The sequence below is a fragment of the Arvicanthis niloticus genome, chromosome 5 (genome assembly GCF_011762505.2).
Source record: "Arvicanthis niloticus isolate mArvNil1 chromosome 5, mArvNil1.pat.X, whole genome shotgun sequence".
NCBI classification, from domain to species: domain Eukaryota; kingdom Metazoa; phylum Chordata; class Mammalia; order Rodentia; family Muridae; genus Arvicanthis; species Arvicanthis niloticus.
The window spans coordinates 62,608,923-62,620,981 of NC_047662.1; positions in this window are offsets into that span (position 1 = coordinate 62,608,923).

A 12,059-nucleotide genomic window follows, 5' to 3' on the forward strand; every position below is an offset into this window, starting at 1 on the left:
TCTTTTACCCTCAACCAAGCCCACAGGCAACTCAGGATAGCCATGAATGCCTGCGGCCCAACATAAAGTCATAAACTAGTTTAATGGACAACTTTTGTTTGTCCTAAATCCTTCCTGCGGTTCTGCAGTGTGAAGTCTGCTTTCTGTAGAGTCCCTGTAGCACACTCAAAAGATTAGGGAGCCTGAGAGGTCTACACTCCTGCCCCAGCCCAGGGTTAATCAACCATCCCTAGGGTTCTCCAGAAGCCAAAAGGAAAGTTCCGGGTCTTTAAAGAGCTCCTGGAAGTCCAGAGTAACATTTCTTCTCAAAAGCTTTTTGCCACGGGTCCTCTCAGGGCTACACTTCAGTGAAACCCCCAAAGGAAATTACTACTTAAATTAGGCAGGACATGCGGGCTGCTGGCCTAGCCTGAGCCACCCGCGCTGCAGGAGCCCGGGGACTGGCCCAGCAGAGAGCAGCCAGGCTGTGATGGATGCCTTGGTCTGTCAAAGCCCAGGCTTGAGGAGAGCCCACCTGGGATGGGGAAACCCCGGGTGCAGCTCCCTGCTCCTTTCCAGTTGTTTTGTGAGATATGGCGTTGTTTGATCATATGCATTTGATCGGTTCACTAGTTGTTAGCCGGGGAAGTGTTTCAGCCTTTTAGCTGTGCTCACGAATGCTGCTGTAAGGGTATATTATACATTTTTAAGTCGCTGCATGTTTATTTGAGCATGAAATCAGGAGTGCAGTTGTCTAGTCCTGTGACAACCTGCTGCGTAGTCTTCAGAGAGGATCTGCTTCTGCCTGTCTCAGACACAAGTCCAACCCTTGGAACTTTCACCAACACCCAGAAGAATAAATCCGACGGATGGGTAGGTGGACAGACAAGACCAGCTATCAAATACTATCAAATAAGTGTACCTATAACCCTTTGCATGTGGAAGCATTCCATATTCATTTGCAAGTGGGATTTATTGTTATTCTTAAGAAGTGGTTATTGTGCCGGGCAGTGGTGGCGCACGCCTTTAATCCCAGCACTTGGGAGGCAGAGGCAGGCGGATTTCTGAGTTCGAGGCCAGCCTGGTCTACAGAGTGAGTTCCAGGACAGCCAGGGCTATACAGAGAAACCCTGTCTCGAAAAACAAAAAAAAAAAAAAGGTTATTGTTGATACTTTAATAAAAGCCTTATTTTAATATATATAGTATACATTTCTAATCTGAGGTCTACAGAAAGGCTACTAGATGGCTATAATTTCAGAAATTATATATATAGAGAGAGGAGTTTCAAATAGCCAAACAAATCTTCACCACAAAGAGCAAAACAGGAGGGTTAAACTACCTGACTTCAAAATATAGTGCTGAGTTGAAGCTTGTAAAGGAGCATGCTGCCAAATCCAACAGCCTGAGGCCAATCCCTGGAACATGATATGAGGATCGAACCTGCAAACCTGCTCCTACACATTATCTTCTGACCTTCACACATGCATCATGGCATCCATGTGACTCTATGCAGAATAAATTAAAATGAAAACTCTGTGTGTGTGTGTGTGTGTGTGTGTGTGTGTGATATAACTATAGTAATGCAAACATATGGTCTATCTGAAGGCATGACTGTTAAGCATAAGGACATGAGTTCAGATCTCAGGGCCCAGGCTGAGGAAAAAGAAAAAAAAAATGGTTATGACATGGTTATGACATCTGTAACTCTAGTGCAAAGGGGCGGAGATCAGCAGATCCCTGGAGCTCACTGCCCAGCCTGCCCAAAAAGGCATCTCCAGGTTCAATGAGAGATTCAGTTTCAAGTTACAAAATTAAAAAAAAAAAAAAAATGAGGGAACTCCTACTGACATGAACTTCGGGCCTCTACATATATGTGTGCACACATGAATATGTATGTATGTATTCATACACTAGCCCACATTTATCCATAAACAAGAGCCTGAAATAAAAGCATTCACACAGAACATGTACAACACAGAGTCCAGCGATTGGACATAAACCCAGGCAACAGCAGCCAACTAATTTTTAACAAATGTGTTAAGAGCATGAGTTAGCAAAAGGGCTGTCTTTTTTACAAAAGAATGCAGAGACATACAGATACCCACGTCCAAGAGAATGAACCAGACCCACTATCTCTCACAGAAAAATGTAGACATTACTAACCGTCTTCAAAAACACAGCTCTCATAAGACCCAGCATCCTCTCTTGTGTGTCCTGTCTCTTGCTGTGACTTCAGGAGGGGGAGGCAGTGTTTCTCACCACTCTCCTGTGGTCTGGCTCTTACACTATTCCTTCCCCTTTTTCATTCACACTCATGCCGACCTTATAAAAGCATTTCAAAGATTTAATGTAATTAATATGAAGTGCTCAGCTAATTTGATGGGCATCATGATTGTAAAGCCCAGTGATCTTTTGGGAAGAGCATGGAATGCACTGAGTTAGATGGGGGGGAGAGGGAGAGGGGTGGACAGCCTTAGCTTTATAAGAGCCTTGGGGGAATCCAATTACTCTGTCCAGCTATCTTAGCTCTGACTGTGATGAACCAGGACATGATCCTAGTCTGTCTGGCTCCGAAACCCATGCTTTTAGCCCCGTCCCCTAGTCAGAAACTTTCTCCCTCTAGTCGTGTGCTGAGTGTGTCATTTTAGAAATTTCTAGAAATCCTCCTGGCTTCTCAAAGACATTAACCATTTTAATTTGAGCCCTAGCTCAAACTTAGATCGTGCTCAGCTTTTCAATTTAGAAGGTTATCAGGGATCTGGTGGGGAGGGACTGGGGCGGGGGGGGGGGGGGGGACTGGACTAAAACTTGCTTCCTGGTTGTGAGAAGAAAGGCTCACTGTCCTCAGGGAGACTTTCAACCAAGCCTCACTTTCTCTGTGTAACCAGCTCTGAGTCCCAGGACAAAGCCGGCCTGGCTGCTGAGGGCTCTGGCACAAGGCCAGTTCCAGGGGTGAGCAAGGGGCCCACCTCCAGAAAACAATAGCCCATTGCCCCTAGCCAGGTGCAGCGGGCCCTTCTCAGCACAGTGTGGAGCTGGGAGAGGAAGGTTCTTTGTGAGCACAGGAGCGGCCGCAGAGGGAGGGGCTCTTTGATTTGACTCCTCAAGGAGCTCCTGGCAGTCCACTTTCACGAGACTTTCTTGGGATTCAAGTCACACCCCATTGGATTTTACTTCGACCCGAAAGCTCACAGCGGTCAGCTGAAACAGCTGATGTTGGCTGGCTCTCCCTTCAGAGCCATAAATCATGCCGGTGCCACCATGGAACGAGAAGCAGGACAAGAACCTGGGCCCATACTGTCTAATTTGCCCCAACTATGTAAGGAGTCGGGGAATAAAAAGGGAGTTTAATGTATGTCTTCTTCTTGGGGTTTCACCATGAAAGGTTTTCATCGCAGAACTGAAAAGGGCTGCCTTAGGCTTAAAGGGCGATAAGCAAATCAGCAGAAATAAGCAGTTGTATAGACTGTACAGGGGTCTTTCTAAAACAGATCTTCTCCTCCCCAGGTCTTGGTAGCAGATCTAAAGACTTGGTTCCTCTAGGATAGAGGGCTCCTCTCAGACCCCAGCCCTGGTGTCTACCCTTTCTTGATGAATATAAATCCCATTAACTTTATTGGCGCCATCTGCCCAAGGGGATCATAGATCTCTAATTGGTGTGAAAAGAGGCTTGGGATACCCACTTTGCCTCTGCTGCCCCTGACTAAAGGATCGGTCCCCACTGCTCTCCACTGGGGGGCGGACAAGGTCTGGTGCATCTCTTCCCCCAGCTTCTGCAGAAGAGTTTGTGTGCAACTTAAAGATTGCTAATTGCAATATAAAATTAATGCAATCTCCAGGATGCCTTAGGAAGACTATCTGGCTTTCTCCAGAGCCTTCTGCTTTGTTGGTTTGTTTGTTTTTTCCCTTCTGTTCTGTTCAGCGAATTGTCTGTCCTATGCAATACGTGTGTGTGTGTGTGTGTGTGTGTGTGTGTGTGTGTGTGTGTGTGTGTGTTGGCAGGTCTGAACAATCTGTTTGGCCTTCGTTTTTACAACGGAGTATTTCTCTTAAACCAGTCTCCCAAAATTATTCCGATTTACACATCTGAAGCTCTCAGCCCTCACCCCGATGATACCTGTACGCACAGCACCACCCCTAAGTTACTCATAGCTGAGCTGTAATCTCAAGATGAAACGAATCCTTGGACAGTGACAGAATGACATTTTAAAATTGTAGGAAGGACCTGAAAAGGGCATGCCTGCACTGGGCAATAAGGGCTGCTGCTTGCGCCCGACAGCCAGAATCCTTGCAAAGAAAGCTGTGAGACCCCAACTCTGGCGGCTCACGACAAGACTTTCCTTGAACAAGGGTGTTGAATGAAAGGCGACACGTAACTATCGCGAAGAGAAAAGGAGACAGAAAATGGTGAAGTCAAACAAAGGGGCAGGAAGAAAAAGCAGAGAAACAAAAGTGGTCCTCCTTCGGCTGGGTGAAAAGCGCCGTCTCCAGGGCTATCTCGGTCCTTTTCCGCCATCTAGTGGCCACAGTTTGCTGCTGCAGCAACCGGGCTGCTGTGAGTGTCTGGCGGGAGATGTAGTTCGGAATTTCACCACCTCCCAGTCAGAAGAGGAGACTTATTCTCCAACACAAAGGGTAACCTGAGCTTTTTCCGCGCGGAAGAGTTTGTTTTGATTTGAAATACTGAGCAATTAAAGAACAGATGTGTGTCTTGCTCAAACTGCAGACCAACGGAAGTTGAGCTTGGAAATTCCCCAGCCCCCAGCAAGTTCTTTAAAAGGGTTCATGTGTGTAACTCATGATTAAGATCTCTCTCAGAAAAGGCTGACTCTTCACTACTAAAGACTTTTTGTTACTTCCATTTTCTGACACTATCCAGAAAGAACAGTCTTCATTTCCAAGAGAAGCTGGCGGCCAGTGTCCATCGTGGGATTGGTAGTACGTGCTCTTTCTGTGCTTTATTGGAGGGCTGGGGACTGAAGGTCTGAAAATATTTTTTTCAAATGTCCCATTTGATGTATAGGTGTGCTAGGCATGAATACCGAGCCTGGATCAGTCAGGGGAACACAGGCTGGCTCTATCCTTACTGCTGCCATAGACCTGAATCTTTCCCTTAGACCAAGGAGGAAATGGACGACGAGGAAAAGGCAGACTAATCGGGCCATTTGCAAATGCATCTTCTAAAATTTCAGCTCCAAAAGTCAGGAACGATTGAGTTAGGAGGATTGCTACAAGTTTGAGACCAGCAGAATGCACAAGGGTTTCCAGACAAACATGAGTAAGACAAGAAAAGGAGAGAGAGAGAGAGAGAGAGAGAGATAGATTAAAAATAAATTCTAGTCAAATAGGTGCTAATAGAATCTGCTCTGGCTTAACCCTTAAAATAAGCCAAGATGGCTAATGACTCCTCTTAGTAATCCTCCCAGGAGCCCCTCAATCACTATTAAAACCAATATTATTGGTTAAGAATATTGGTTAAAAACTCTGGCTGTTCTTCCAGGGGATATGACTTCAATTCCCAGCACCCACATGGCAGGTCACAACTGTCTGTAACTCCAGTTCCAGTGGATCTGTTACCCTCACAGCAGTGCACAAAAAATATTAAATAAATTATTTTCAAAAGGTCAACTTTAAGAAAAAGCCAGACATGGTGGCACATGCCTTTAATCCCAGCACTCTGGAGGCAGAAGCAGGTGGATCTCGGTGAGTTAGAGGCCAGCCCGGTGTACAAAGCAATTTCTAGGACAGACAGGGTAGTTATATAGAGAAATCTTATCTCTAAAAACAAAACAAAACAAAAAACACCAAAACAACAATCAATACTCTCAAAGGCTGAGAAAATTGCTCAATCAAGTCATCTATGCACAAACATGAAGACCCATGTTCCAATCCCTAGCACCTACATAAAAAGCTGGATACTGTAGCATGTACATGTAATTCCATCATGGGGATATAAAGACCTGTGCATCCTTAAAACCCACTGGGGCAGCTAATCCAACTAAAATTGTTTTATCCAAGTTCAGTAACCCTGCCTCAAAAAGCAACCAACTGACATCTTAAGACACTTCATGAGACAACATCCTAGAAACTCAAGGGTATAAGACATGGAAAGAAAAGGAGCAAGATGCAAGACAGCAAGTAACTGCCAGAAAAGCAGACTCATGGCAGAGCCCTGGGAAACAAGTCTATAAGGTTGGATACAACGCAACTCTGTAGCTATTCAAAGTGAGTTCTCCCACCTCAGCTAGCCAAAGAGGATGTCTCGAACGTTGTTTTTTCTGTTATGCTCACTATTTTGCACAACAGTTTGACAAACCTCTACATTTTGAACACAGATGAGGCCCAACTAAGGTGATTAGAAGGTCACTTCATCTGCGCCACCATCTTCCTCTTTAGAAATGACCCCAACCTCTACTGATGTGTCCTCATAGTCGGATGATCAGCAGTTGGTATCATCCAAACATGGTCACCACAGTACTCTCCATCCCAGGACTTCGTTCTACTGTGTGACTTCATCATCCCTAAGTGAATGTGGCTGGGCTTATGGCCTTTTCAAACACAGACAGCAGAAGTGATATGGTGCATCTTCCAAGGGAGAAATGGCAAAGGGTGCTCCCCTTGGTGAGGTGGGCAGGAAGCTGGGTCAGGGACATTTCCAAGAGGGTTAACTGCTTTTCTTCATCTTTACTGGGGTGTCACCTCCACTGCAAGATGTTACCTGTGTATAAAGAAGTATCAAAGGTTAAGGCTGTCTCTCAGCAGGAAGTGCTTGCCCAGCACATGGGAGGCCATCTGTTCAGTCCCCAGCACTACAAACCACAGGTAGAAAGACAAAGATACCAGTTCAGTGAAGATGCTTAGGGAGCAATTCGCCATGCTTAACGTGATATCTATTGTACGATGCATTCAAACTTGAAGGCAAGGGTATGGAGAGTAGAACTATTCTGAATCCTCGTTGTGCCCAAACACCTTTCAGTACATAAAGGATAGGGGACTTATGAGGGACTTAGCTTCCATTGTGTGCCAGCCAGCAAGACTGACTTATTCACTAGACACAATACCTAAGGCCCACAAAACTTTCAGGATTTACAAAAAATATTTCCATTTCTTTTCCAATATATAAAAAAAAATCAACTCCTGAGCTGAATATCATGCCTTGATATATTTTTCTTTAGAGCAACATTCTCACAAAAGAGAAAATATCATTTACATTTTTATAGCTGAGATCTTTTATTTAATGTGGCTTATAGGGAAAAATAACATGTAGTTGAGTTATCTTTGGTCACCTGCTAAAGAAACTAGGATGAGCTCTCTCAGTATCTAGATCTCATGGAACCTCTCTGATGGTGAATCCCAGATGGATCTTGTCTGTTCAGTACTTCCCCATCTGGAGTCTAGATGGCCCCCTTGCTCTAAAGTTGGCTGCTCGAAGTGCCCTGTTTCCAGCAGACTGCTGGGATGTTCCTGGATGCTGCCCATGGAGTAGACTAGGTTACTTTTTGGTAGAGAGGCATTCTGTGCGCACAGCTGGAGGTAGGCCTGGGACTCTTTATGGCTGCCATTCTTTGAAACTCCTTCTTCCCAAGGGTAATCTATGGAAAGTAAAACCTGGCCATTTAAAAATCTATTTGAATTATTGAGCATGTAGGCATGAAAAATTTAAATGTCTAGGAAAATAAATAGGGCACATAAAAAGATTTTATTGAGTTTCTCCAAATCAAAACAGAATAGTAAATAGCTGCTTTTGTAAAGAGCATTGTAGGAAGTCTCTGCGATTGTTAGGAGAGTCCTTGGCTCCCTAGGCAGCCATGGATCCAGAGGCTTAGGAACTAACTAGAAGGAAAAAATATTACTCCCTTCAGTGATTTCCTTCTTAGCGAGATGGCTTATTAAATGTTTTAGTGGTACAAGTAAATTTTCCATTTTCAGAATTCTTAACCCAGAGCAGGCGTTCATGAAGCAAAGACCTATGTAGAAGCATTTGGTTCTATTTTCTTTTCTCTCTTTTTTGAAACTTTACTAATATGTTTTTATTTTTGAGATTATAATAGCATCACTTGTTCATTTCTTTTCCCCCTCCAAACCCTACCATATATCTCTCCTTGCTCTCCTTCAAATTCATGGCTACTCTTTTACATTAATTGTTGTTATATGCACACATGTATACACATGTGTATTCCTGTATATAGCTAGCTCAGTCTATTTAATCTTATTTGTATGTACATTTTCAGGGCTGACCATTTGGTATTGTCTATCCAATACTAAAGCAATTGGTGTGCTTTACCCCGGGAAAGACTCTTTCACACCCAGTATTCCTTAGTTGCCTGTAGTTGAGTTATTGTTGAGTTTTCCCCTGTCCACTTTAGTATGTCTATTGGTGCCAGTCTTGTTCAGGTCCTGTTTTGACAGCCATGTTGGTGAGACCTTATGGGTGTGGCTTCTGACATTTCTAGAAGACACAATATCATAGCAAACTCCCTGCTCCTCTGGCTCTTACAATCTTTCCAGCCCCTCTTCTCAAATGATTTCTGATCTTAAGTGCAAAAGTTGTTCTGTAGATGTAGACCTTGAGACTGGGCCCCACAGCTCTGATAAGATCCCATGTGTTCTTTCTGTAATAGACTGTACCTATTGTAAAGAGAAGTTTCCTTAGTGAGGGGTGAGAATACATTATCTGTGGGTATAAGGACAAATGTTTAGAATGTAGTTAGAGATTTTAGTAACTGGTTTTTAGTAACATGCCAGTTGTAGGGTTTCCTGTAAGATTTACACCTTCACTAGCCCTGAGTAGTCACCTAGGTTTCCAGTAACAAGCATGATTTCTCCTTGTTGATCAAGTCTCAAGTCAAATTAGATAACTTTTGGTTACTGCCAAGGTATGCTTCTCACTGCTGTACCCCTGGGGTTATCATCTCATGTTGGTCATTGTTGTGGCTTGTAGGTGTCACAGAGTAGGATTATTGGTAGCTTTCCTCTTTTCTAAGCTTTCATGGCAACTTTTAACACCATGACAGCTAGTCCTCAGGGAGGAGGTTTGGGGTATATCTAGCTTGGGGCCTTTGGGCCCTGTATCTGAAGTGCATGATGTCTTTTATTAAATATTTTATTTATTTACAATACAGATATCACCCCCTTTCCCCATTTCCCCTCCCTGGAACCCCCTATCCTATACCCTCTCTTCCTTTATGCTTTTATACCATTTTGATTACATGCATATATTAAGGTCAGTTGTAGGTTGAGGGTCTAGCAATACAATAGATGCAAATAGGCAAGGAAGAAGCAATACAATAAACACAAATAGTCAAAGAAGAAGCAAGGCATTAAACCCAGTTACATGAACACTCCTATGATCACTGTTTCGAAAGACTTATCAGGATGACCAAAGTATCTGAGCCTCCTTCCCTATCCTAGTCCAAGGTCATTTTCATGTCTGAAGTCTACTTTGTTGTTCTAACCTAAAATATAGATTTCTGTTTGAAATTACTTCTTTATTCTGGCCTAATATTTAGATTCCTGACTGAGATTACTTCTTTTTCTAGTCTAATGTTAGATTCCTGCTTGAAGCCTAATTCCTTGTCCTTGGCCAATGTCATATTCCTACCAAGCAGCCCCTTTCCTTGTCCTTGGCCCATATCAGCTTCTTGCCAAGGATCCCCAAAGGCTCTCCACCTCTCCCCCTTTTCTTTTTGTTAACAAGACTGAGTCTGTCTGAGGTCATTCTGACAAGAATGCCTTTCTTACCCATCATTGAATATGCATTATCAAAGGCAATGCACTTCTGTCTTAGGTTGGTAAGGCTCTGTGCAGAATCGTACCTGTCCTTGACTTGCCAGCTTGTTAATTTAATAACTCTGTTTGGGGGTCCATTTTCAGTTTCAAGGGATGTACTTTGGCTGCCAACATGTTGATGTTGTTAAAGATAGGCTTTAAAACAATGGGCAGGAATAAAAGTATTCCCAGGATATATGCCATTCCTGAGGTTTGACCAAAATGGAAATACTGACCTCAGGCCATGGATAATTTTATTGGCATTGTTTGCAGCATCAAAGGTCAACAGAACAGCATTCTTTGAATTCATAAGCTCACTATGCAAAGTTAACACACCCAAAGAGGTGTTAGGATTATGCCAAATATCCTACAGATGTCTTTAAACTTTTTTCTAATTATAATGACAATCATTGTGAATTTCAAAAGTAATACTACTCTAATGATATTTGTCATGACACTTGGGATGGCTTCTAACTCTTGAACCCTGAACCTCCTTTAGATAATTTGAATGGGTTATAGAGAATCATTCATTGTTCCAGATACCTATATAAATCCTTTTGTATATTCAATACATTAGTAACATTTTTTTGCTAGATGGTTAACTAAAATAGTTGTCTTAACTCCTTGTGTCAATGTTATTGCAGAAGCAGTGGTGCTAGCAGTTAATGGAATTAAAGGTGTTATACCAGCAATAATCAAGCCTACTACTCTCTTGCTTCTTCTTAAAGCCTAACTCACTTCTTTCAGCACTTTCAAGCCTTTTTCAGAGACTCAAGGTTTTCTAATACTCACGGCAGTGAAATGAAAGCTGGTTGATAGAACCCCCATAACAGACATGCCAGGTTTCAACACACTAACATAGTTAGAAATTATACAGTCAATGCAACTTACAATAAATACTGTAGAAGAGGCAAAACCAATTTTAGCTCGACAATTAAAAGAGCCTTAAAACATGTACTAACCCTTGTTTGAAATCCAGATTCTGTCCCAACATTATCTCTTGCTGTCCTAACATCATAATGAGCTACAGTTAACTTCCAAATATGTCTCTGACAGAGTCCAGATCCAGTCTTCCAAAAGTAGACTGCTATTTCTTATATTGGATTGATTTTTAGACCAGTACATGATTGATTTCTAATAGCTGGGCACCTTTAAGAAGAATACAAGAGCCATAATTTCTCTTTTCAATTCTCTATCCCACAAGGTCTAAAATCTTGAGGCAAGGCAGCTTGTCCCATCTGGGATATAATCAAGCAAAGGTGGGTCAGGAACGTATGTCCAATACAGCTCCCCAGTCACCCTTGTCAGGGCACACAGCAAGCTCACAGGTCAGCATCATTCTTTGTCTCAGCAACAGCATGTCTCACCAGTCTTTTTAAAGTTCCATGAGCCTCTTCTACAATTCCTTGTCTTTGAGGATTATATGAAATCCCAGTAATAATTGTTGATAAAAAGTCTTGACTGCTCAACTCCAATTGCCAGGCCCACTGTCTGTTTTTTAATGGATATTTTGTTTATTTATCTTTCAATGTTATCTCCTCTCCCATTCCTCCACCAAACCCCTCATCCCACCCCCCTCCTTCTATTTCTATGAGGGTGTGCTCCTACCATCCTTCCATTCCTGCCTCCCTGCTCTCGAATTCCCCAACACTAGGGAATCCAAACTTTCAGGCACCAAGGACTTCCACTTCCACAGATGCCTGACAAGGCCACCCTCAACTACCTATACAGGTGGAGCCATGAGGCCCTCCCTTTGTGTTCTCAGGCTGGAGGTTTTAGAATGGCTACTCCAGCTTGTTTCTTAGGACCATTTGCTTGAAAAATTGTTTTCCAGCCTTTTACTCTAAGGTAGAGTCTGCCTTTGTCACTGAGGTGGGTTTCCTGCATACAGCAAAATGCTGGGTCCTGTTTATATATCCAGTCCGTTAGCCTATGTCTTTTTATTGGAAAATTGATTCCATTGATGTTAAGAGATATTAAGGAGAAGAGATTGTTGCTTCCTGTTATTTTTGTTATTAGAGGTGGAATTATCTTTGTGTGGCTATCTTCTTTTGGATTTGTTGGAAGAGGATTACTTTCTTGCTCTTTCTAAGGTATAATTTCCCTCCTTGTATTGGAGGTTTTCTGCTATTATCCTTTGTAGTGCTGGGTTTGTGGAATGATATTGTATAAATTTGGTTTTGTCATGGAATATTTTGGTTTCTCCATCTATGGTAATTGAGAGTTTTGCTGGGTATAGTAGCCTGGGCTGGCATTTGTGTTCTCTTAGGGTCTGTATGACATATGTCCAGGATCTTCTCACTTTTAGAGT